This window comes from Gopherus evgoodei, chromosome 8 (assembly GCF_007399415.2).
Source record: "Gopherus evgoodei ecotype Sinaloan lineage chromosome 8, rGopEvg1_v1.p, whole genome shotgun sequence".
Lineage (NCBI taxonomy): Eukaryota > Metazoa > Chordata > Testudines > Testudinidae > Gopherus > Gopherus evgoodei.
In genome coordinates this window covers 97,250,566-97,273,543 of record NC_044329.1, presented here as the reverse complement: position 1 = coordinate 97,273,543, position 22,978 = coordinate 97,250,566, and the positions used below count along the sequence as shown (strand labels likewise).

The following is a 22,978-nucleotide window of genomic DNA, read 5'->3' as shown; positions in this document are numbered from 1 at the left end:
CACTGGGGCCTAATGCCCTTGTTGACTTCAATGGTAAAACTCTCATTAACTTCAATTGTGCAGGATCAGGACCTTGAAGAGTAAAATTCTAGAGCCCTGTGCCACGTCTGAGTAACTGGATCTTGCACAGGTGATGGTTACAAGAGCAGAGGGCGACGGAATCCTTTCTTTCCCAAGGCAGCAGGCACCAGCACAACTGGGTACTAGGTTCTCAACACCCACCCCTTATTATGGGGACTTAGACCAGTGGATCTGGGTAACTGCAGACACTAGTGAAGTCGAGGGCAAATTAAGTTTACCCACTTCTCCTCTGGGGACTGTGGAGTTTAGTTTAGGTGTTCACTCATTTCTTTTTCTTTTTTTTTTACCACTACAGCACTGGTTGCTGAGCCAATGCCCATATTACTGACCTGTGCCAGCTGCCTCTAATAATGTGGTAAGGCTAATTACTTCCAAATGGTAAAGGTAAATGTTTAAAGAGAGACCACTGTGAGCTGTCAAGCAAATTTATGGGGAAATGCATGAAATCTCCCAGTGAATTAAAAACCTGGGCACTTCTCAGCTTGTCCATTGTTTTTTATCAGCTCTGGCAAGGTTTACATGGATTTAGCTCTCTAGAAGGAAAATAGAGATGGATTTAGAATACTTGCTAGAATACTTTCCTCTATTAATATGATATTTAATATAATTTGGCTAACAGCTTTTCTTTCTAGATTGCAATGACTTTTCTGACCATGTGCCACTTCCATCACATCCCCCTTTTTCCAAAGCAGATACTGGGATATTTGAAAACTTTGGGTTCTGAGAGGCAAAGTCAGTTAGCAAAGGAATAGAACAAACATATGTCTCTTTGTAATCCTGACTGCACTGTCTTGTCACCCATTTTTCCTTTTTTATTTTTATTTTATTTTATTTTTGTACAAGAACACATCTCAGTTGAGCTGTCTGGTTTGGTGATGGTTTTCCTTCCTAAAAGTTATGAAAGGTCACTGGCCATCCATTACTCCAGACCCACCTGTCCTTCTCAACTTTTCCCAGAAGTCCCTCAAAAGAGAAACTGCAGTTAGGAAACTCACAACCAATAAAATGCACAGTATGTTCTATTTACAAAATTAGATGGTTTGCTTTTTCAAAGGCTTTCAATGACTGTATGTGAGTGGGGAAAAAAATCAAAGAAAAGGAAAATCTGTCATATAAAAATGGAGCCAAAATACTTACCAAAACTTTAAATACATCTATTTCCAGATAATGTATTGATAAAAAAAAATTAAGGCATTTTTTTTTTATAAAGTAGGGGAGGTCTGCTCACAGAGAAACAAAACACTCCCACACACATTGGCTGATGATCCTGCAGCACTTTTGTTTTGACTTAGAAGGCTCAGTACAAAGTTTGAAGATAGGATTAGAGATGATGTACCAGATCCTCAGCTGATGTATGTTTGCACAGCTCCACTGACTTCAGTGACACTACACCTGTTTACATCAGCTGCCGATGTGGCCCAGCGTTCATACCCTTTATTATTTACAGCGTTGGTACCCTTTGGGATGCTCAGAACATCTTTAAAACAGCCACTACAGATAAAAGTTCTTCAGTTTACAATCTGTCCCATCATACAATATAAATAACGACTTGATGAAAAGTCCTTCCATTGTATTAATTTTTCCAACAGTAAAAAATGATCAGTGGTGAAAATATAAACAACTGTACTCTTAGCAATCAATGTATTAGGTATGAAACTTCTTTGAAAAATACAGGACAGAAAGAAATAAAAAGCCAGATCCACATGCTTCTGTACCTTAAATATTGTCCAAGCACTGAAAACATACGACATCCATCTTTATATTCCTTTGTAAATGAGTAACGTGCAATCTGAGAAGACAACCGAAGTAAAGTTACTTACCAACCCAAAATGGCTGTTTACTGGCAAACTTCCAGAGCCATGACATTTCTTTGGGGGAATGCACACTGGCTAAGTGACCGTGGGACCCACACCTCAGACAACAAAGGCCAAAGAGAGAATGTCTTCCAACCTTTTAGAGTCAATGTAATAACCACTATTTACATTCAAAATGTAAATATTGCAGCTCTAGTTCTGCAGTTCTGACCAAGATTCAGGTTCTTTATCAGGAATATTTACAAAAGAGATACTAGCATTGAGCAAGCTCTGCGTACATGTCATTGACATGATTTTAATGTATTATTTGTACTGCAGTAATTCCTAAAAGATTCCACTGCAATCATTGTGCTAGTAAGAGACAGTTTCTGCCTTGAAGATCTTTACAATATAAGCAAACAAAAGATGGGAGGGGAAACAAAACCATGGAGAGGTAAAACACATCAGTGACAGAGCTGTGAATAGAAGTTAGGTCTCCAGATGCTAGTCCAGCGTCCTATCCACTAGCCCACACTGAACTTGTCGCGTTCCATCAGTAGGAATCAGCAACTAAGAAAGCTGAACGAAATCCAGAAAACTCTTGAGACCTGACTGGCTGTTTAGGAAACATTTTATGTTCATTGCCAGAGGATTCATCAGAGAACAAATCATGGCTGATCCCTCTGTTGTGGGCCAATCTAACACTTCCAATCTGAACACCCACTCCCCTTTAAACTTGGTGCACTCCAACTCCACGGGGCTTGGACTCTTCTCTACTTGTAACGAAATTCCACCTTAATCTCTACATTAAAATATATGCTTAATAAATAGTGAAAGTGGCTTTGTACATTCATTGAGCCAGTTGATCTCTAAACACGACTACTTGACTCATCTCTTGAAAATTCAACATCCAACTATCCTCACTGCTCAATCTAAACTTCTATTCTGTTTTATTGCATGCACACAGAGTAATGGTACTTTGCAAGTTAAATAACCCTCGGTGCTTTATAAGCTACACAGTCATAGTAAGATGGATGTTTATGAGATACTGTAAACATGTTTGGCATGCAGACACATGCTTTCAGTTTGATTATTTGTATTACCAAGGAGCAATATGAAGGCAGCATATTTTGAATGGCTGATTAGACCAATATAGCTCATATACCCAAAACATAACATTTCTAATCCCATTGTCATTTCATTTTGAAGAAAAGAAATGAATTTTGGATCTTGGCCTCTGTATCATTTTGAAACGAAGCCATTTCTCTATACGACTTTTTCACAATGACTCTCACTGGGTAGTATTTATAGAACTCTTGCATCCATACATCGAAAGAAAAACAAATGCAAGAGACTTGTTCTTATGTTATCCTCTATCAATGGATGTTGTGTTCCGTAACTCTATTGCTTGAAAGCTCAAAAAAATCACGAGGTCCTTGCCATGACAAATAGTTTATTCCTCCAATGAGCATGACTTATCATATCTTTTTAAAGAGATCAAAATGGGTCTGTTTGTCCTTTCTTTGTCAGTTTGAAGAAACCTCAGCTCCCCCGCCTTTGAGTTCTATGAAAATTGACATGATAAACCTAACTGACTTCTTTAGAACTGCTATGGTTTTCTGTAAACACATACTGTACCTCCGGCCAACCAGCTTTGAAAGTGTGTGCTGTGTACAGCAGATGGCCTGCCTTGCTGAAACATACAGTATTTATACAAATTTTTATACGTGAGTTTACTGTACTAATGAAGCTACTGTGATCTCTAGACCCATATTTAGTAGCTTTTTAAATAAGAGAGTTTTGACTTGACAGCGTGTGAAGGCTCCTAAGATGTGACTATGATATCTAATGTGAGTAGACATTTTGGAGCTGCATGTGCAATAAACAAGCCTAATAGTCCTTGTTATTTCTATTGTGCTGACATCTTGGGATACTGAACAAGGATCACAGCACCATTATGCTAGGCACTGTACAAAAAAATAACACAAAGGCAGGCCCTGCCACAGACATCTCAGTCCTGGCGTTAGACATTGTGATAAGTTGGACTGGAAGGATCAGGTAGCAGCAGGGAAACACAGTCCTTTCAATAGTCACAGGGTACCACCAATCTAACCAGCATCATATGACAGTGATTTTCAGAGATGATGGCCAAGATAGATTTTAAGAAGGGAATTAGATGATATGGCATTTAACCACTAACAGCTTCCTGAAGCCTTATCTTCACTAGCCCCTCCCACCATTGCTACCCCTGGTGGAGCTGAACAGGTGGTAATGATGGTGGGAAATGTTCAGGAACAAAGCCTAGCACAGGCACAGCCTTAGAGAAATCTTTCCTCCCCATCCTGCTAATCCTTTTGGGTTGCACAATTATCATCTACTGGATCAAGATAAAATGATACAGTCCAAGAGGATTATCACCTTCTCCTCTGGTTGGACTGAGCAGGACATGAGAAGGAAGTTTCTGCTATCCCATGAGAAAGGAAGGTAAGGAGGAATCTGTTATTCCCAGTCTTTCTACAGCAGGCCAAAAACAATTCCCAAACAGCAATGTTCTTGGTGAAAACAGAGATTTCCTACCCACTGGCCTGAGGAAAATTAAAAATCTCTTAACTTAGTATTTTTCCCCACAGTGGTAGTAATGGTGTGAATACTAGTGTAGACCAGGCACTGGCATTTTAACCACCATATCATCTACACCTGCTCTAAGCAGGGGTAAACGAGATGGTGATTAAAATGCCCACAAGCCCGTCAATGCTGGTGCAACCACTGGTGAACCTGCACGGGTGGAAGCAACAATGGCACATCTGCAGAAAAACAGACTAGTGTAGCTCCCCCAGTCCCTTTATTGTTTCACTTTAACTTTCAGCTGCATTAACCAGGAACACCACTCAAAATGCTCTTTATTTGGAGAGACATCGCTCATTTTAATCCTCAAATTACCCATGTTCCATGCAAATCTGGGGCCCTCACTTTTATTTTTGAAGTATATTTACATCAGATATAAAGCATAATGAAATGAGGGTTATGGAAACATATATATGCCAAGAGACAAATCCCACAGAATTGTATAGTTTTCCTCCATAAATGTCTTGTGTTTCTCTCTTGTTAGGTCTTTGTGAACAGTCATGGGCCACATTTGAGCCTTGGCAGGTTGAGAAGGACAAATAAAACCAGTCCGTCAAAGACCAGCGTATTCAGAGTCAAACTCAAACATCAGAGGGAGGGTCCAAGTGCCTTGGCAAACTTCCCAGTTCAATAATAATTAGGAGCTGAGCCTCAATTCTTAATTTCATTAAAACACTCTCCATGACTCTAGGAGACATCTGAATTCATATTTACTTTCTCATTTGATTTTAATTTACTCACTTTCTGTGAAAAAGTCTAAACAGAGAACTTTATAAACCCACAGGTTTATTGGAAAGTAAACTTGCAGGGGGAAGGGCGAGGGTGGGGAAGGCTGGTAGAGAAGAAAATAGAACTGAAATAAACTCTTGTGACTGGTTCCTAAAGCCACTATCAGCACAGCAGCAGCCATGGTTTTATATACCAATTTGCCTGATTCTACCCTTACCCTTACTAAATATCTATACATGTACAATTTTATTAAATGGAAAATCTAGACTAGAGGTTCTCAAACTGTGGTCCGTGGACCATCAGTGGTCTGCGAGCTCCATTCAGGTGGTCTGCGGATAGTTCCCTCTAAGGTGCACACCTGGGTGGCCTCACACAAGAGAAAGAAGGCCCACCCACCTAATTAATGGAGCCGCACAGGCATGGCTCTTCTAATTAGGTGCCTGGACCCTGGAGAGGATGCACATGTAAGGTGAGGTGGTGACCTTGGGGGGCATAGAAAGATAAGACTATTGATATTAAAATATGAGTTGTGTGTTTTTATTTGTAGAACAAAAAAAAGTTAATAATTATTAAGTTTTTTTATATAGCGCTTTTATCCAAAGTGTGTTACAATAGTTAGCTAACGGTACAAACAACATTTGAAAAGATCATTAAGTGGTCCACTGAGACCCTCAGCAATTTTCAAGTGGTCTGTGGAAAAAAAAGTTTTAGAACCACTGAACTAGAGGAATTTAGATTCCCTCTATGTTATTCAATGATAGAAAAATAAACATTTAAATAGGTGCAGGAGCTGATAAATATATTTGAACTACAACTACCATGTCACCCAGGGAGAGAATATACCAACAAAAAAAACTTACAATACAGATTTACTGCTTATCTCCAAATTTAAATATAGCAGAAGGCAATTAAGAAATTTTCTTCAATAAATATATATAAAGGTATTATATAAATATACAATAAATGGCCAGTGCCAGATGCTTCAGAGGGAATGAAAAGAACAAGGCAATTTATCAAGTGATAAATCCAGTCCTAGCTTCTGGCAGAGGGTTAGGGACACCCGGAGCATGGGGTTGTCCATCTTAACATGGACAAAACATACCCATCTTATCCTTACTCCCAAGCACTATACTTCTTCCCATTCTTCATCATTGTTGACAGCTACACCATAATCCCCGTCATCCAGGCCTGTAACCTGGGGGTCCGTTTTTTATACCACCCTTTCCCTTACCCCACCTATCCAAGTCATATTCAAATCCTGTCACTTTTTCCTCAAAAACATCTCCAAGATCTGACTATTTCTGTCTATTCCTACAACTACAGTGCTCGTTTGCACACATTGTGTTACTCAGATTTTATATTGCTATGACCTATTACCACCTTGGCCAAATTGTTCATTTGTCTTTTAGGCCCCCAATCACGTGTTCAACTTTATGCAATGAATTTAACGGAACCACACACATATGTAAAGTTACAAGCATGTGCATATGGGTTTGCAGGATCAGGCATTAGTTTGTAAGCTCATTAGGGCAAGGACTATTTCTTTTATGTCTGGAGAGTGCCTAGTGCATTGCAACTATCAGAGGGGTAGCCATGTTAGTCTGGATTTGTAAAAAGCAACAAGAATCCTGTGGCACCTTATAGACTAACAAATGTATTGGAGCATAAGCTTTCATGGGTGAATACCCACGACGAAGTGGGTATTCACCCACGAAATCTTATGCTCCAATACATCTGTTAGTCTATAAGGTGCCACAGGATTATTTAGTGCATTGCAGGTGCTACCAAAAGTAAATAAGTAATAATGATGAGACTAATTATTCAGGTCTACATGTTTAATTTATCAAAGATGAAATGCAAAGCAAAATGACAACTAGGCTAAGCACTAATTTCTTTGTTAATATCCCCATTACCCAAAAGGGGAGGGACAGTCAGCAAAAAGAAAAGTCATTTTTTTAAAATGCTTTTTTCCGTCTGTAAAACCCTTCTAGAACTTCCTGGTTCACTGAACATGCCCCAGAAGAATCACAAATACACCTCTACCTCGATATAACGCTGTCCTTGGGAGCCAAAAAATCTTACCGCGTTATAGGTGAAACTGTGTTATATCGAACTTGCTTTGATCCACCAGAGTGCACAGTCCCCCCCGCCCCCCAAGCGCTGCTTTACTACGTTATATCTGAATTCGCGTTATATCGGGTGGCATTATATCGAGGTAAAGGTGTATCAGAATGCTCAGTGCAATCTACATAACCCATGGTATTTCTCATGTTCATTCTGGGAAAGCTTCAGGGAACCAAGGAGGGAAAAACTGACAAACAATAAAACTGGTTACTTAACATTTGTTTAATGATGCTTTCCCACAACCCAGATTGTCATCTGAATTTAACATAATTTTCTCATTCACTTTGCAGCTCTCACTTTTAAGAAGGAAGAAGGCAGAGGAGTGGAAATGCTTTTATTATTACTTATGGACCTCAGCCCTTCCTATCAGTGTTCCTGTTTCTAAGTAGAAAAGCTTTGAAAATAAGGCAGGTTTTTCCTTCTCTTCATATATTGAGCATACATCCCAGGCAATATGCCTTGCCGGTATTTTTTTTCTTTAAATTTAGCCCACATTGTCTTAATTTACCCACAAAGCAATTATGAGTAATCACTTCCTCTTCTTTAATTTACCTGACTTTTTTTAAAAGAACTTCAAAGGAGTTTTTAAAAAAACTATGCAAAAAAGGCAGAAAGTGAACAGCATTTTTAAAAACCACATCCTCTCTCTTTCCTGTTTGAATCTAATAAAATTTTAAAACTGCATGGATATTTTCCCTTATGAAAAACATATGAACAAGACAAAAACCCTAGTATTCTGCGGAGATACTGTAAACAGAACAAAATGTTCACTGCAGAAATACAAAGTTTAAGACCTATGTTTGTTTCTAGGTCTTTCCAGGAAACATGCAACCTTCGCTTGCAGATTTTGTTTCAGCTTAGTGGAACCGTTTCACAAGTATTATTCAAAGCCAGCATTTCAAGGTCAGTCCTACATTGTGCTGGAAGGGAGAAATATTAACAAGTGTGACTATCCCATTCCCTGCTCCCTTCTTAAATTGCCCAGAGGTGGTCAGCAAGCATGGAAACAATAGATCAAAAGCTCGGGGTTTTATTGTTGGAACTGGATGTCAAGGTGGATATTGGGCAGGCAAAAAACCAAAGACCTCAAAGAAGCTAGACTATAAAGTCTATTAAAAGGGGGACTACTGGCCTGCAACAATATTATCTCAAGATCCTGTAAAAATACACACTCCCCTTCCAGTAATATTTTTCTCCCATTCCTGACATGTACCCTCCTGCCCCTATCACTATGATGCGCCTTGCCCCACAACCTGTGAAGAGACCAGCAGTGGATTGATTATGCCAGTCGTAGGCTTCCCTCGAAATTCCTCCCAATCCCCTTGTGGCATCTTTACAGCTCACTATAATTGATGAGTCTGTCCGATCTCCTTTAAGATTAGTCTTTTAGATGCAAAATCTCCTGAGTGTGAAATGGGGAAACAAAAATCACTCTGTGCTGGTACAGTGCGCGATCATGGGACCAAAAAAAAACCTGGTCACTGTAGTTTTAGCAGATCTTTTTCAAGCACTTAGTGGTCAGAGAACACCATAAAGGAGATCAACAGATGTTGGGTTCAATTCTCATCTTATCCAAAACTGCTCATTCCTAATACATACAGTCAACCCGTCAAGTTGCCCCTCAGGAAGTGTTTAATTCCCACATTTTAAAAATATCCATTAAAAACATGCCCCATTTTTTAGAATATGCTTTGCACCTACCTAGCTGATCCAACAAGAAGTCATCCAGTTGTTTTTTTTTTACAGCTGGCTTTTCTTTTTACATGATGCCAAGCTGCAGAGCAGAGCATATTGAGATATGTAAATAAATTCTCCTCCTTCCATGGACTGAAGTACCTTCATTCTCATGCAAGGGGAATTAAGTGATTTTTATCCCAGTAAGGGAGGTTAACTCCAACTCAAGATACATACCGCAGTCTTGAGTTGCAGTGACTAGGAGGTAGACCATAGCATCCACAGTAAACCAGTGGAAGCCTGCTGAAAGGTGACCTGTAAAAGGCTCTTCAAAGCCTGCAAATTGGTATGTTCTGATCAATTAAAAGGCCCACAAAACAAAATGCGTAGATATTCTGGTCCCACTCTGCGAAAGCTCCATTCCGCAACCCTTGATCTCCTCTGCCAATTGACATCCATAGGAATAGCATATTAATTACATGGGGGGACAACTGGAATGCCTTCAGAGCCCTGCCTCGGAAGAAATCACTTACAGCTTTAATGGAGGGTCTGATAGTATGGTGGGACGAGGAAGGAAAGGAAATGGACCAGAAGGAAGGGACTGAATTCATTCACCTCTTACCAGCTTACTGTCTGACACTTCTCCCATGACCTGCTTTTCAGATGCCACAAGTTAGGGCCTATGGAAAAACTATTTCAAAACACCAATACCTAAACCTTCCCAGGACCCTGCCTCTCCTTGCTCAAGAGAACTATAGTAGATCTGGCCTCTTTTATGGGCTGAATTTCTAAAAATGGGCCCCACACTGGAATCCCAGATCCAAACATCTCCCAGCCTGGAAAACATCTGGATCTGGACTACACAGTTCAAGCCTATGCCCAGCTTCCTAGAACTGCCCATCAGTAAAATGAGGATATCAGGTACCCATCTTTATAAAGCTCTGAGAACTTGGAAAGGAAAGCACTCAATGAACGCAAAATATTATTATTAAATGCTCCATGGAGTCCCCCTAAAGCCATTCTCCATTGCATCACTGCAATATACATATGACAACTGGGGCAAAAGAACAATACAGGAGCAGACAGAACCAAAAGCCCTAAGAATTCCTCAATAACCCTCACGATTTTTGCCACTAAATTTAGGTAGTGGATCTGTAAAACTTCCTTAAGCCAACAGCTGCCAGGCTGAATTATTACTGAGTGGAGTCCTAAGCAATTAAGCTAAGAACTGGGTCTACAAATCTAAGATGATGCATACAAAATATGCTATGAAGACAGAGCAAATTAAGATGGAAAAAATCACACTGTATATTATTCTAATTTATATATTAGATTAGGTCTTAGACTATTCCGGATTTCTGGATTAAATACATACACATATGGCTCCACTTGGATTCACTGGCTTTATAGAAAATTATCCAAAAAGTAACTTATAACATTTTGAAAGGTTTTTGGATGCCTTGTGGCATCATTATGCAATTTATTAATATGTGGGCAGAGTGACTAATAGCTCTCTCAGGAGATATTTTTAGTTTTTAAACAAATAAAGGGGAAAACCAGCTACAAGTTGATGCTGTATGCTAACAGTAGGTAATGGTGTATGTAGTTCTACTCCTCAGTAAGCAGAGAACACAAAGCAAACCAAATGTCCTTTCCGATACAAACTATTAGGCTGGAACTTTCAGAGTTTAAGGGAGATAGTGAACTAAATTCAATGGGATTTGGGCTTCTAACTCCCTTATGGTTCTTTTATCATCTAGAAGGGACCATTAGACCATCTACTCTGACCTCCAGTATAATACAGGCCTGAGAATTTCATTCAGTTACTCTCGAATTGAGCCCAATGACTTGTGTTTGGCTAAGACATATCTTCCAGAAAGGCATCCGGTCTTGATTTGAAGACTTCATAACATGGAGAATCCATCACTTCCCTTGGTAGTTTGTTCCAAATGGTTTATTACTCTCATTGTTAAAAACATTTGCCTTATTTCTAATCTGAATTTGTCTGGCTTTAATTCCAGCCATTGGTCATGTTATGTCTTTCTCTGTTAGACTGAAGAGCCCTTTAGTACCTGATATTTTCTCCCCATGAAGGTATTTGTACATTGTAATCAAGTTACCTCCTGATCTGCTTTTTGATAGTCTAAATAGATCAAGCACCTTAAACCTTTCACGTTAAGGCAATTTTTCCAGACCTGAAATCATTTTCATAAAATCTCAGCCTTAGGGGTTCAGTTTTACAAACTCTGTCTCATGAATTCAAGCACACAAATATCAAGTTAATAAAGTGTGTTTCTTAGTAGGTCTTCCCTTAAGCAAATAGCCAGAAACAGGGTGACAGTGTGTTATTCTCACTTGCCCATGTCCACAGAGGCAGTTGAGCTGGAGTAACAGATTAAGCGGGAAGGACAAATGAAGAACAATGGGAAGACCCCTTCCTCCTTACCATTTTCTGCAGGATCTTTCAGTGCTCTTTCAGGTTGCATTTCTAACTAGAGTCAGAAGGCAGCAATGTTTATCCCAGGGACTCCACCCAGAAGGACATTTCCTGGATGTCACCCCTTAGGGAAAAATGCAATATTTAGGAGACTGCAAATATATACTATATGTACAAGCCAACTCCTGTAAAAACTGCCCCTTTCTAATATGAGTGAAGTTTTATATATACATGTAGTGGGGTGATTACCCTGCTCTAGCCCTGAAAGGGTTAAAAGCAACCCTAGAGGGGGCTATGGCTGGGAAAGGCTGATTGGGGAAGCCACAGCTGAGACCACGCCCCAGTCAAGCTACAGCTGGCCCTATAAAAAGGTTGTGAACCAGGAGCTCAGGAGGAGACACTCTCTCTAGCTCCTTAGGGAGAGAAGGGCCTGGCTGCCTGAGAAGCTGAGGAGGGTACCTGAGGTGGAACAGTGCTGGGGAAAGGCAGAGGAAGTTGGGGAGCTCCAGCCTAGTAAAACCCCAGGCTGCAGGCCTTGTTAAAGGCCTACAACAGGTACAGGGGCTGCTGAGACAGGCAGAGGCAGCTGGTCCAACCCCCCGTGCTGATGATGAGTGGTTTATAGACTGCAGTCTGCCCCAGAAAGCAAGGGCTAGGTGGAAACTGTCAGCAGCCACTGAGGCAAGGTAGGGATAGGGGGTTGGAGGTTCCCCAGGGAGGGGAGACCCAGAGAGAGGGGGTGCTGTGGTGGGCAGCCCTGGGCAAAGGGCACCGGGGTCCAGAAGGGACTTGGGGAGCCAGGGGCACACGAGACAATGGCCTGCAGAGGGCACTCCATGCTGGAAGAGCTAATTTCCTGGACAACCAGCAGGAGGCGCTGTGCCAGTAAGTCATCTCCCTGCCACAATACACAATAATACACAGCAGTACCACTGGGCCAGTAAGCAACAGCAAGTCCAGCAGAGGGAGAAACACCAAGTGAGCCAACCTCCAATTAGGCCAAAAAAGAGGTCTATGAATCCAGTCTGTTATCAGCAGAATCGCCAACCCCAAGAATTCAAAAAATCATGAGTCAGACATGCCCTCCCTCCCCCTCCCGCAAATTCATGAAAGTCTAAAACTAATATACACCAGAGTTCGGTTCGTTTGCATTCTGGCTTTTGAGCCTTGAGGGTTTTCTCTGCAGTCATGAAGGCTAGACACTGCCTTTTAAAAAAAAAAAAAAAAAAAAGGAGATTCTTGTGTATGTGTCACTCCAGGCTCTAGGGACTTTAAGGAAAACACCAAATATCATGAGAGTTGGAAGCACTCCCCACGTGCCATTATTATGGCCTAAGTTTCCTTGGACTCCTGGATAAGCCAGTCTCCTGTCATGTTGTCTTGAGCATGTGTGAGTATACAGTAGCCTAGTAACCAAGTGCTAATTATTTGACAGAAGTGACAACACTGATGTTTAAAAATTCCATTTGGTCTGGGCTTACACTGAACATTCTGGCAGGGAAAAGCTGCTCCGGACTCTAACCAACCCTAATCATTTACAAGCAGGCCAGGATCGCCAGGTTGCTTGGTGACTGCCTGCCCCTTTTCTCCTCACCTTTCATTTCCCAGCCCCCTGCCGGCCCCACCCATTGTCTGGTTCTCTGCCATGAAACTTTTCTCCGTATAGGCCTGACCCAAAGCCCACTGATGTTCCATTGAAATAGCCTATTGACTTCAGTGAGTTTTGGATCAGGCCACATATTATCAAACATTTCCTCCTCCTCCTCCTCCTCCTCCTCCTCCTCTGTGTGACAAGAGTTCCTTGGGGAACAAGAGATGAATCTAAGTTTCCCACTCTCCTTAAAGAGAAGCTAGGGGGAAGGACTATAAATCATCTGCTTGGGCTAGAGCCTATGGGAAGGCAAAATGCCGTTGTGCTATATTTTTCCTCTTATGTTAATTTCCTTTGTTTCCTGGTTATAAACATTGTGCTTGAGAAATCAAACATTAAAATGACTATAGACAAAAAAACAACCCTGAGTTGTCTAATCTATTTTCACCATCACATCTGACTGAAGTGCAAAGTGTTAATGTTAATGGTGACCTGAAAAAGGTTTTTGTCTGTAGTCATTTTAATGTTTTAATTCTTATTTACTAGAACAATTCTTTAATGTTGGAGTTGCAATAGCTACATTTTGGGTCTAAACTGACCTGGAGGTCTCTGTGCAACTCTCTCTCTCTTTCATGTGACTGAGCCCATTCTAATGCAGTCATCTTACATCTACTTCTGAGTGAAATGGAAGACACAAAATTAGACGCCTGAATCTTCACCCACATTTAGAACCAAACACGAACAAAAAAATTTCCAAAACTTTTTGATAAATGTTTTCTCACATCTGGTATCCTGTCAAAATGACAAACAGAAGTGCCAGGAATCTCACAAGAAATCCTGAATTCCTGTGATTTCCAGTCCAATTCTGCAGCCTTGGCAGGTCTGAATAGTTCAGAAAAAGATCAGAACCAGAAACCAAACCTGTTAGAAGACAATGACAGAGGATATTGAATGTGCTGGCATCACCTGGGAAGAAGAACATGGAGGAACTGGACTGCCCGATGTGTCAGAGACACAGGAGGAACTAAGATCAAGGTAAGGTAAGGCAACACATCACTGCCTAGTAAGCCATGGTTAAAGTCCCAAACAAGGTGATGTCTATTGATTATAACACTTCAATCCTCTTTAATATCTTTTATCCACATAGGGCATTTGGGACCTGATCTAAAATCTATTGAAGTCCTTGGGAGTCTTTCCATTGTCTTCATTTGACTTTGGATCATGCCCTTGATGGACAGTTTCTCCCCCAGCTTAGTCTATAGCAGGGGTTCTCAGACTTTTGTACTGGTGACCCCTTTCACACAGCAAGTCTCTGAGTGCAACCCCCCCTTATACATTAAAAACACTTTTTTATGTATTTAACACCATTATAAATGCTAGAGACAAAGCGGGGTTTGGGGTGGAGGCTGACAGCTCGCGACCCCACATGTAATAACCTCGTGACCCCCTGAGGGGTTCCGACCCCCAGTTTGAGACCCCCTGGGCTATAGAATATGGGTTTCTGCCAGCAGATTGTCCACAGAACATGTTGTTGCAGATTTAGTCTTCATAAAATTTGAAATGCTACCCAATAGTTAAGGTCATATGGTATATTGTAACTTAGAATGCGCTCTGGGAGCTCAGGGTGGGTTGGCTTGTTTTGTTTGGAATTATTATTATTATTATTATTTGGATTCCAGGGAACATACATTTTTCCACAGGAATTTTTCTTTGAAAGCTAATTTTACCTGCTTTGTGCTGTTTTGCAAAATGTTGTGTTCATTCCTCATCCCCAAGTCTCTCTGAGGAAGGTCTTGTCTGCTATTGAGTTGGAAAGATAAGACAGGCAGGGGCCAGCTGTCAGCTGCCTTGATGTTAGATGATGAGAGATATTGCTTTCTGGTCCTTGATGGGAGTCTTCCTTGGTACTATAATAAAAAATAATAATAAAAAAAGGAAAAAGGAAAAGTAGATCAAATATTAAAGACTTTTTCTTTAATAAGCAGCCATTTTAAGCTTGGTATTCACAGATTCCAAGGCCATTCCATCAGAGGGACCATTGTATCATCTAGACCGACCGACCTGCATAGCACAAGCCATAGAACTTCCCCAAAATCATTCCTAGAGCATATCATGGTGGCTAGGGCAAGGGGCTGAGATTCAAGAGAAACCCAGCTCTGTCACTGACATGCTGTATGACTCTACCACAAGTCACTTCCCTTCCCTGTGCTTCAGCTTCCCTCCCCCACACACTTTGTCTTATCTATTTAGATTGTAAGCACTTTGGGGCAGGAATTGTCTTTTATTCTGTATTTGTACAGCACTTAGCACAATCGATCATCAGTTTTAATTGGGGCCTCTAGTGGTTTACTCTAATACACATAATAAATTGGGTAACTCTGTAGTCAGGTAGTGGGAGAGAGGGTCTGGGAATTAAGAGACCTACTACTTTCTAGTCCTGACTTTTCTACCAATCTTGTGTGCGACCTTTGGCACGTAACTTAACCAGCCCCAACTCACCCATCTGCAAAGTGGGGATAATAATACTTAACTTCTTTTTGAAAAGTGCCTTGGGAGCATGAACTATGTATGCATGGAGTATCATCATAATTCAATATGAAAAGAAACCTTGTTTCATTTCCTTGGCTATGTCATAAAATACTGGAGGTAACAATCCTATGTGGCAGGCAATTAACTGGATGGGACCCAATAGATTTCTTCCATCTCTAACTTACATTTTCACTGTACTGTTTCAACAACATAATTTCCATTTATTTCTTTTTCCTATTACAACTTTTCTGTATAGTTAACTCACCTGTGAAGGGAACGATCTTCATAATTTTACACCTACCCTTTTGCAGCATCAGCAGGAATCTGAACTGTCCTTAATAGGTTCACACTGTTTCCTCTTTACTTTTTTCCCCTCATTTAGTGTAAGAAGCTGAAGAAAATCTATTATTTAATAACATTTGTTCCTGTTGAAGGACCATGACGCTGGACACCTGATTTCTGTAAAAATGCAATGACAGCACTTCTACAAATACTAGGTCAAATCTTCCACTGGTGTAAATGCACATAGTTCCATTCAAGTCAACAGAGCTATCTTAATTTTCTTCAGCTGGGAATCTACTCCATTGTTTTTGCAGCTCCTAAATCAGGTCCCCCAGATTTTCTGTATTTTTGTGAGGTTGGTCATGAAATCCATTCAAGGCCATAGTGAAAAGCAGAAGTCAGATAGGGCAGTTCTCTACCCATTTCATTAATTACTTTGCAGCCCTTTTTTAACAAAGGATGCTGATTCTGCTCAGACCATCTGAACGGAGAGGTTGTCTGAGAATTGGCAAGGGGAAAGTAGGAAACCAAACATTTTAAAAAGTCAATTTAATGCTCAGAAAAGGTGTCCTGGTATAAAAATCTATAGATTATTTTCAAAGTAGTGCAGGGGATTTAGCCACATACCATCAATTACAGATGCGTGGTCAAGTTAAACCAGGCTCAGCTTCACCTATGGTTAATCTCTATTTTACAGTTGTGCAAACTCTGGCTCAGAGAGGTTGAGAATTTGCCCAAGGTCACAAAGCAAGCCAGCAGCAGAGCCAGGAAGAGAGACCATTAGTCTTTCTCCTTTGGGAAAAGTCTCTCTCTCTCTTATAGGACTGCAACAAGACTATCACAATACCTTGGAAGAGGATGAAACTTTATAGTGGTTTTATTATTAACAGAGTACAGACACGATCTCCATAATGGGCCACAATTTAGCTGAATGTGACTGTTGAATGTAAGGCAATGAAACATATCCAAATATATTAAGTGTAGCCACTCAGAGTTCTACACCAAAATATATGGACAAATAGTGGAGCGACACAAGTCAGAACATGCAGAGTTCACTTGAGCACCTGGAAACTACATCCAAAACCTCTTTCTTTAAACCACCCTTTCATCAACTAGGAGACAATGTAGGCAGAAGCCCCGCAGCAGAGTGGGGGCTATCCAGGTTATTGTGCTGAGTGTAGCATGTATGATTACCTGCCCTGTGGGTGGGTGGCATATGTGTGCAGTCGGTGCAAGGAGCTCCTGGCCCTCAGAGACCATGTACGGACTTTGGAGGCCAGGGTGGTGGAACTGGAGGAGCTAAGAGATGCAGAGAGGTATGTTGATGAGGCTTTCCAGGATACTGTAGAATTGTCCCACCTCCGGTCAGAAAGCCCCTGCGCTGTTGAGGAGGAAGAAAGGCCCAGGGAAGCAGAGCAGTCAATGGGAGCAAAGGGAAACCTTCCCATAGTTGGGACCCTCCTTCCAGATGGTGCTGGGGTTGCCTCTCGCACTGAGGTTACCTCCCCGGGGGAAGGAACTCCAGTTTCTAGGAAAAGGCAGGTGTTAGTAATGGGAGATTCGATTATTAGAAATGTAGATAGCTGGGTTTGTGATAACCGGGAGAACTGTATGGTGACTTGCCTGCCTGGTGCGAAGTTTGCGGATCTCTCAAGGCATCTAGACAGACTTATGTGTAGTGCTGGGGAGGAGCCGGTGGTCGTGGTACATGTAGGTACCAATGACATAGGGAAGGGTAGGAGAGATGTCCTGGAAGCCAAATTTAGGCTGCTAAGGAAGAGACTGAAATCCAGGACCTCTATGGTACCATTCTCAGAAATGCTCCCAGTTCCATGTGCAGGGCCAGGTAGGCAGGCAGAGTTTCAGAGTCTCAATGCGTGGATGAGACAATGGTGTAGAGAGGAGGGGTTTACGTTCATTAGGAACTGGGGAAACTTTTGGGATGGGGGGAGCCTATACAGGAGAGATAGGCTCCACCTAAACCAAGGTGGAACCAGGCTGCTGGCACTAAACATTAAAAAGGTTGTAGAGCAGTTTTTAAACTAGAAGATGAGAGAAAGTCGACTGCTGCAGAGGAGCATGTGGACACAGACTTCTCTTAGGGGAGAGTCTGATGATAGAGAATCTCCAGGTTATAGTGAGGAGCAGAGGACGGAAGAGGATAATGTAAGGGCCAGATCTGATGATAAACAGTCACATAAAAAAGAATCTGGCACATCAGAAAAGGGCAGACAAATAAACAGGGACAAGTTTTTAAAGTGCTTGTACAAAAATGCTAGAAGTCTAAATAATAAGATGGGTAAACTAGAGTGCCTTGTGATAAAGGAGGATATTGATATAATAAGCATCACAGAAACCTGGTGGACTGAGAGCAATCAATGGGACACAATCATTCCGGGGTACAAAATATATCGGAAGGACAGAACAGGTCATGCAGGGGGAGGAGTGGCACTATATGTGAAAGAAATTGTAGATTCAAATGAAGTAAAAATCTTAAGCGAATCCACATGTTCCATAGAATCTCTATGGATAGAAATGTCATGCTCTAATAAAAATATAACATTAGGGATCTATTATCGAACACCTGACCAGGACAGTAATAGTGATGATGAAATGCTAAGGGAAATTAGAGAGGCGTTCAAAATTAAGAACCGAATAATAGCGGGGGATTTCAATGATCCACATATTGACTGGGAACATTTCACTTCAGGATGAAATGCAGAGATAAAATTTCTCGATACTTTAAATGACTGCTTCATGGAGCAGCTGGTACGGAAACCCACAAGGGGAGAGGCAACTCTAGATTTAATCCTGAGTGGAGCGCAGGAGCTGGTCCAAGAGGTAACTATAGCAGGACTGCTTGCAAATAGTGACCATAATATAATAACATTTAACATCCCTGTGGTGGGAAGAACATCTCAACAGCCGAACACTATGACATTTAATTTCAAAAGGGGGAACTATACAAAAATGAGGGGGTTAGTTAAACAAAAGTTAAAAGGTACAGTGACTAAAGTGAAATCTCTGCAAGCTGCGTGGGCGCTTTTTAAAGACGCCATAATAGAGGCCCAACTTCAATGTATACCCCAAATTAAGAAACACAGTAAAAGAACTAAAAAAGAGCCACCATGGCTTAACAACCATGTAAAAGAAGCAGTGAGAGATAAAAAGACTTCCTTTAAAGAGGGGAAGTCAAATCCTAGTGAGGCAAATAGAAAGGAACATAAACACTGCCAAATTAAGTGCAAGAGTGTAATAAGAAAAGCCAAAGAGGAGTTTGAAGAATGGCTAGCCAAAAACTCCAAAGGTAATAACAAAATGTTTTTTAAGTACATCAGAAGCAAGAAGCCTACTAAACAACCAGTGGGGCCCCTTGACAATCGAAATACAAAAGGAGCGCTTAAAGACGATAAAGTCATTGCTGAGAAACTAAATGGATTCTTTGCTTCAGTCTTCACAGCTGAGGATGTTAGGGAGATTCCCAAACCTGAGCTGGCTTTTGTAGGTGACAAATCTGAGGAACTGTCACAGATTGAAGTGTTACTAGAGGAAGTTTTGGAATTAATTGATAAACTCAACATTAACAAGTCACCAGGACCCGATGGCATTCACCCAAGAGTTCTGAAAGAACTCAAATGTGAAGTTGCGGAACTATTAACTAAGGTTTGTAACTTGTTCTTTAAATTGGCTTCGGTACACAATGACTGGAAGTTAGCTAATGTAACTCCAATATTTAAAAAGGGTTCTAGAGGTGATCCCGGCAATTACAGACCGGTAAGTCTAACGTCAGTACAGGGCAAATTAGTCGAAAAAATAGTTAAGAATAAAATTGTCACACTCGTAGAAAAACATAAACTATTGAGCAACAGTCAACATGGTTTCTGTAAAGGGAAATCGTATCTTATTAATCTATTAGAGTTCTTTGAAGGGGTCAACAAACACGTGGACTAGGGGGATCCAATGGACATAGTGTACTTAGATTTCCAGAAAGCCTTTGACAAGGTCCCTCACCAAAGGCTCTTACGTAAATTAAGCTGTCATGGGATAAAAGGGAAGGTCCTTTCATGGATTGAGAACTGGTTAAAAGACAGGGAACAAAGGGTAGGAATTAATAGTAAATTCTCAGAATGGAGAGCAGTAACTAGTGGTCTTCCCTAAGGGTCAGTCCTAGAACCAATCCTATTCAATTTATTCATAAATGATCTGGAGAAAGGGGTAAACAGTGAGGTGGCAAAGTCTGCAGATGATACTAAACTACTCAAGATAGTTAAGACCAAAGCAGATTGTGAAGAACTTCAAAAAGATCTCACAAAACTAAGTGACTGAGCAACAAAATGGCAAATGAAATTTAATGTGGATAAATGTAAAGTAATGCACATTGGAAAAAATAGCCCCAACTATACATACAATATGATGGGGGCTAATTTAGCTACAACGAGTCAGGAAAAATATCTTGGAGTCATCATGGATAGTTCTCTGAAGATGTCCACGCAGTGTGCAGAGGCAGTCAAAAAAGCAAACAGAATGTTAGGAATATTAAAAAGAGGATAAATAATAAGACTGAGAATATATTATTGCCCTTATATAAATCCATGGTATGACCACATCTTGAATACTGTGTACAGATGTGGTCTCCTCACCTCAAAAAAGATATTCTAGCACTAGAAAAGGTTCAGAAAAGGGCAACTAAAATGATTAGGGGTTTGGAGAGGGTCCCATATGAAGAAAGATTAAAGAGGCTAGGTCTCTTCAGCTTGGAAGAGAGGAGACTAAGGGGGGATATGATAGAGGTATATAAAATCATGAGTGATGTTGAGAAAGCAGATAAGGAAAAAATATTTACTTATTCCCATAATACAAGAACTAGGGGGTCACCAAATGAAATTAATAGGCAGCAGGTTTAAAACAAATAAAAGGAAGTTCTTCTTCACACAGCACACAGTCAACTTGTGGAACTCCTTACCTGAGGAGGTTCTGAAGGCTAGGACTATAACAGTGTTTAAAAGAGAACTGGATAAATTCATGGTGGTGAAGTCCATAAATGGCTATTAGCCAGGATGGGTAAAGAATGGTGTCCCTAGCCTCTGTTCGTCAGAGGATGGAGATGGATGGCAGGAGAGAGATCACTTGAATATTGCCTGTTAGCTTCATTCCCTCTGGGGCACCTGGCATTGGACACTGCCGGTAGACAGATACTGGCCTAGATGGACCTTTGGTCTGACCTGGTACGGCCATTCTTATGTTCTTATGGAAGAAAAATGTAGAATAATAGGTTTGGAAGGTCATCTAGTCCAACCCCCTGCTCAAAGCAGGACCAATCCGGAGCTAAATCCCCAAATGGCCCTCCTCAAGGATTGAGCTCACAGCCTGGGGTTTAGTGGGCCAATGCTCAAACCACTGAGCTATCCCTCCCCCACAAGGGCTTGCCTAGGGCTGGCTCCAGACACCAGCCGAGCAAGCTCGTGCTTGGGGCAGCAGATTCTACGGGGCTGCATTCCGCCCAACCCTAGGGTGGTACAGCCGCTTTTTTTTTTTTTTTGGTTCACTGCTCTGGCCGGCCTGTAGGGGGTGGCACTGCAGAGGAGGGGAGCAACCTGCAGCAAACTCAGCAGGGCAGCCCAGGTCCTTCCCTCCCTGCCGACCGGAGCAGAGCCCTCCCGGCAGAAGGCACCACACGGTGAGTGCCCCGCTGAAGCCCTAGCCACCACCCTTCTTGCTCCCTCCCCTTCCCCCCTACTAGACCAGGCACACACTCTGCAGCACAGGGAGTCCCCCTGGCTCCGGCCAATCTGTAGGGTTTTTTGTTTTGTTTTTTTCCCTGCTTTGCCACTGCACCGTTGTTCCCCCACCCCTGCTTTGTGAGCTGGGGGCTGGGGAGCTGAGGAGGCGAGCGGGGGGGCGGGCAGTGGCACCTACTCAACCCCCGCCACTGCCCGCCCGCCTCTTGAGCCACTCCTCCCTCAGCCCCCACTTGCCCACTCACCCGCCGTGAGCCGCACAGTGAGCCCATGCAGGGCCACATGTTGTGCAGGCCTGCTCTAAAGAGAATCCTTCCTAGCTAATATTTAAACTCACAAGGACAGGCTTAAGAATAGTCTACACTAGAAAAGTATAGCTATCCCAAGAAACCCTCGTAGTGTAGAGAAAGCTTCTACCTAGCAAATGTGTGCTTTGCCTTCATAGTTCCTGGACAAAATAAGCTATACTGGCAAAAGCACTTTTTTGCTGGCATAGGGCTTTTGCCAGAATAAAAATGTCATAACAAAATCACACTCTTAACCAGGGCCGGTGCAAAGAAGTTTCGTGCCCTAGGCGAAACTTCCACCTTGCACCCCCCACCCAGCTAACCCCGCCCACCCACGGCAGCTAACTCAGCCCCCCACCCGAGGACCCCCCCCCGCAGCAGCTACCCCCTCACCATGACAGCTAATCCCTCTCCACCCCGTCCCCCCACGGCAGCTAACCCTGCCTGGGCTTTCCCCCATCCAGCTCACCTCGGCTCCGCCTCCTCCACTGAGCACGCTGGCGCCACTCTAATTCTCGTCCCCGTCCAAGCGTGCAGCGCCAATTGGAGGAGACTTAGAGCGGGGGCTGTGTGCTCAGTGGAGGAGGCAGAATGGAGGTTAGCTGGGGCGGGGAGTTGTTCTCCTGTGCACCACCCTCCCGTTACTGCGGGCAGCCCTCCCCACATGCCCCCCCACTCAGCTCACTCACCTCCACTCCACCTCCTTGTCTGAGGGGACTTTTAGGCGCCCCCAATCACTAGGCGCCCTAGGCGGCCGCCTAGTTTGCCTAAATGGTTGCACCAGCCTTGCTCCTAACCAACATCATTACAGCAGCAAAAGTTTCTAACGTAGACCTGTCATTAGAAAGAAATCCAGTCTAAGCTAGTGGTTACCATGCTAGGCTTTGAGAACTGGAGAGTGTTAAACTGTTGGGAGGAAAGCAAGGGACCTGTCAACCTTTGTGAGGATCCTAAAGCCCTGTTATCCCCTTGTTTTAGTTTCTTGTGAGTTTGGATCCATATAACCATGGAGCGGAGGGATCCTGCAGCATCAGCTCAGGTGACAGTCTCAGCTCCCAAAAAGTCAAGGAGGGTTGTTGTGGGTCAGG

General features: G+C 42.2%; 1 long non-coding RNA gene across 3 annotated transcripts; it reads right to left on the bottom strand.

Moving 5' to 3' along the window:
* Positions 1-1,795: 1,795 nt before the first annotated feature.
* On the bottom strand, positions 1,796-22,424 carry LOC115656690. 3 transcript variants are annotated; one of them, XR_004001730.1, is made up of 4 exons: positions 22,360-22,424; positions 14,782-14,961; positions 9,054-9,126; positions 1,797-1,870 (listed from the first exon to the last, which is right to left on the bottom strand). It is a non-coding gene; the product is annotated as an uncharacterized LOC115656690 (long non-coding RNA). The 3 variants fall into 3 exon arrangements; XR_004001729.1 differs by lacking the exon at positions 9,054-9,126 and having other exon boundaries at positions 1,796-1,870; XR_004001731.1 differs by lacking the exons at positions 1,797-1,870; positions 9,054-9,126 and adding an exon at positions 11,479-11,587.
* Positions 22,425-22,978: the final 554 nt, after the last annotated feature.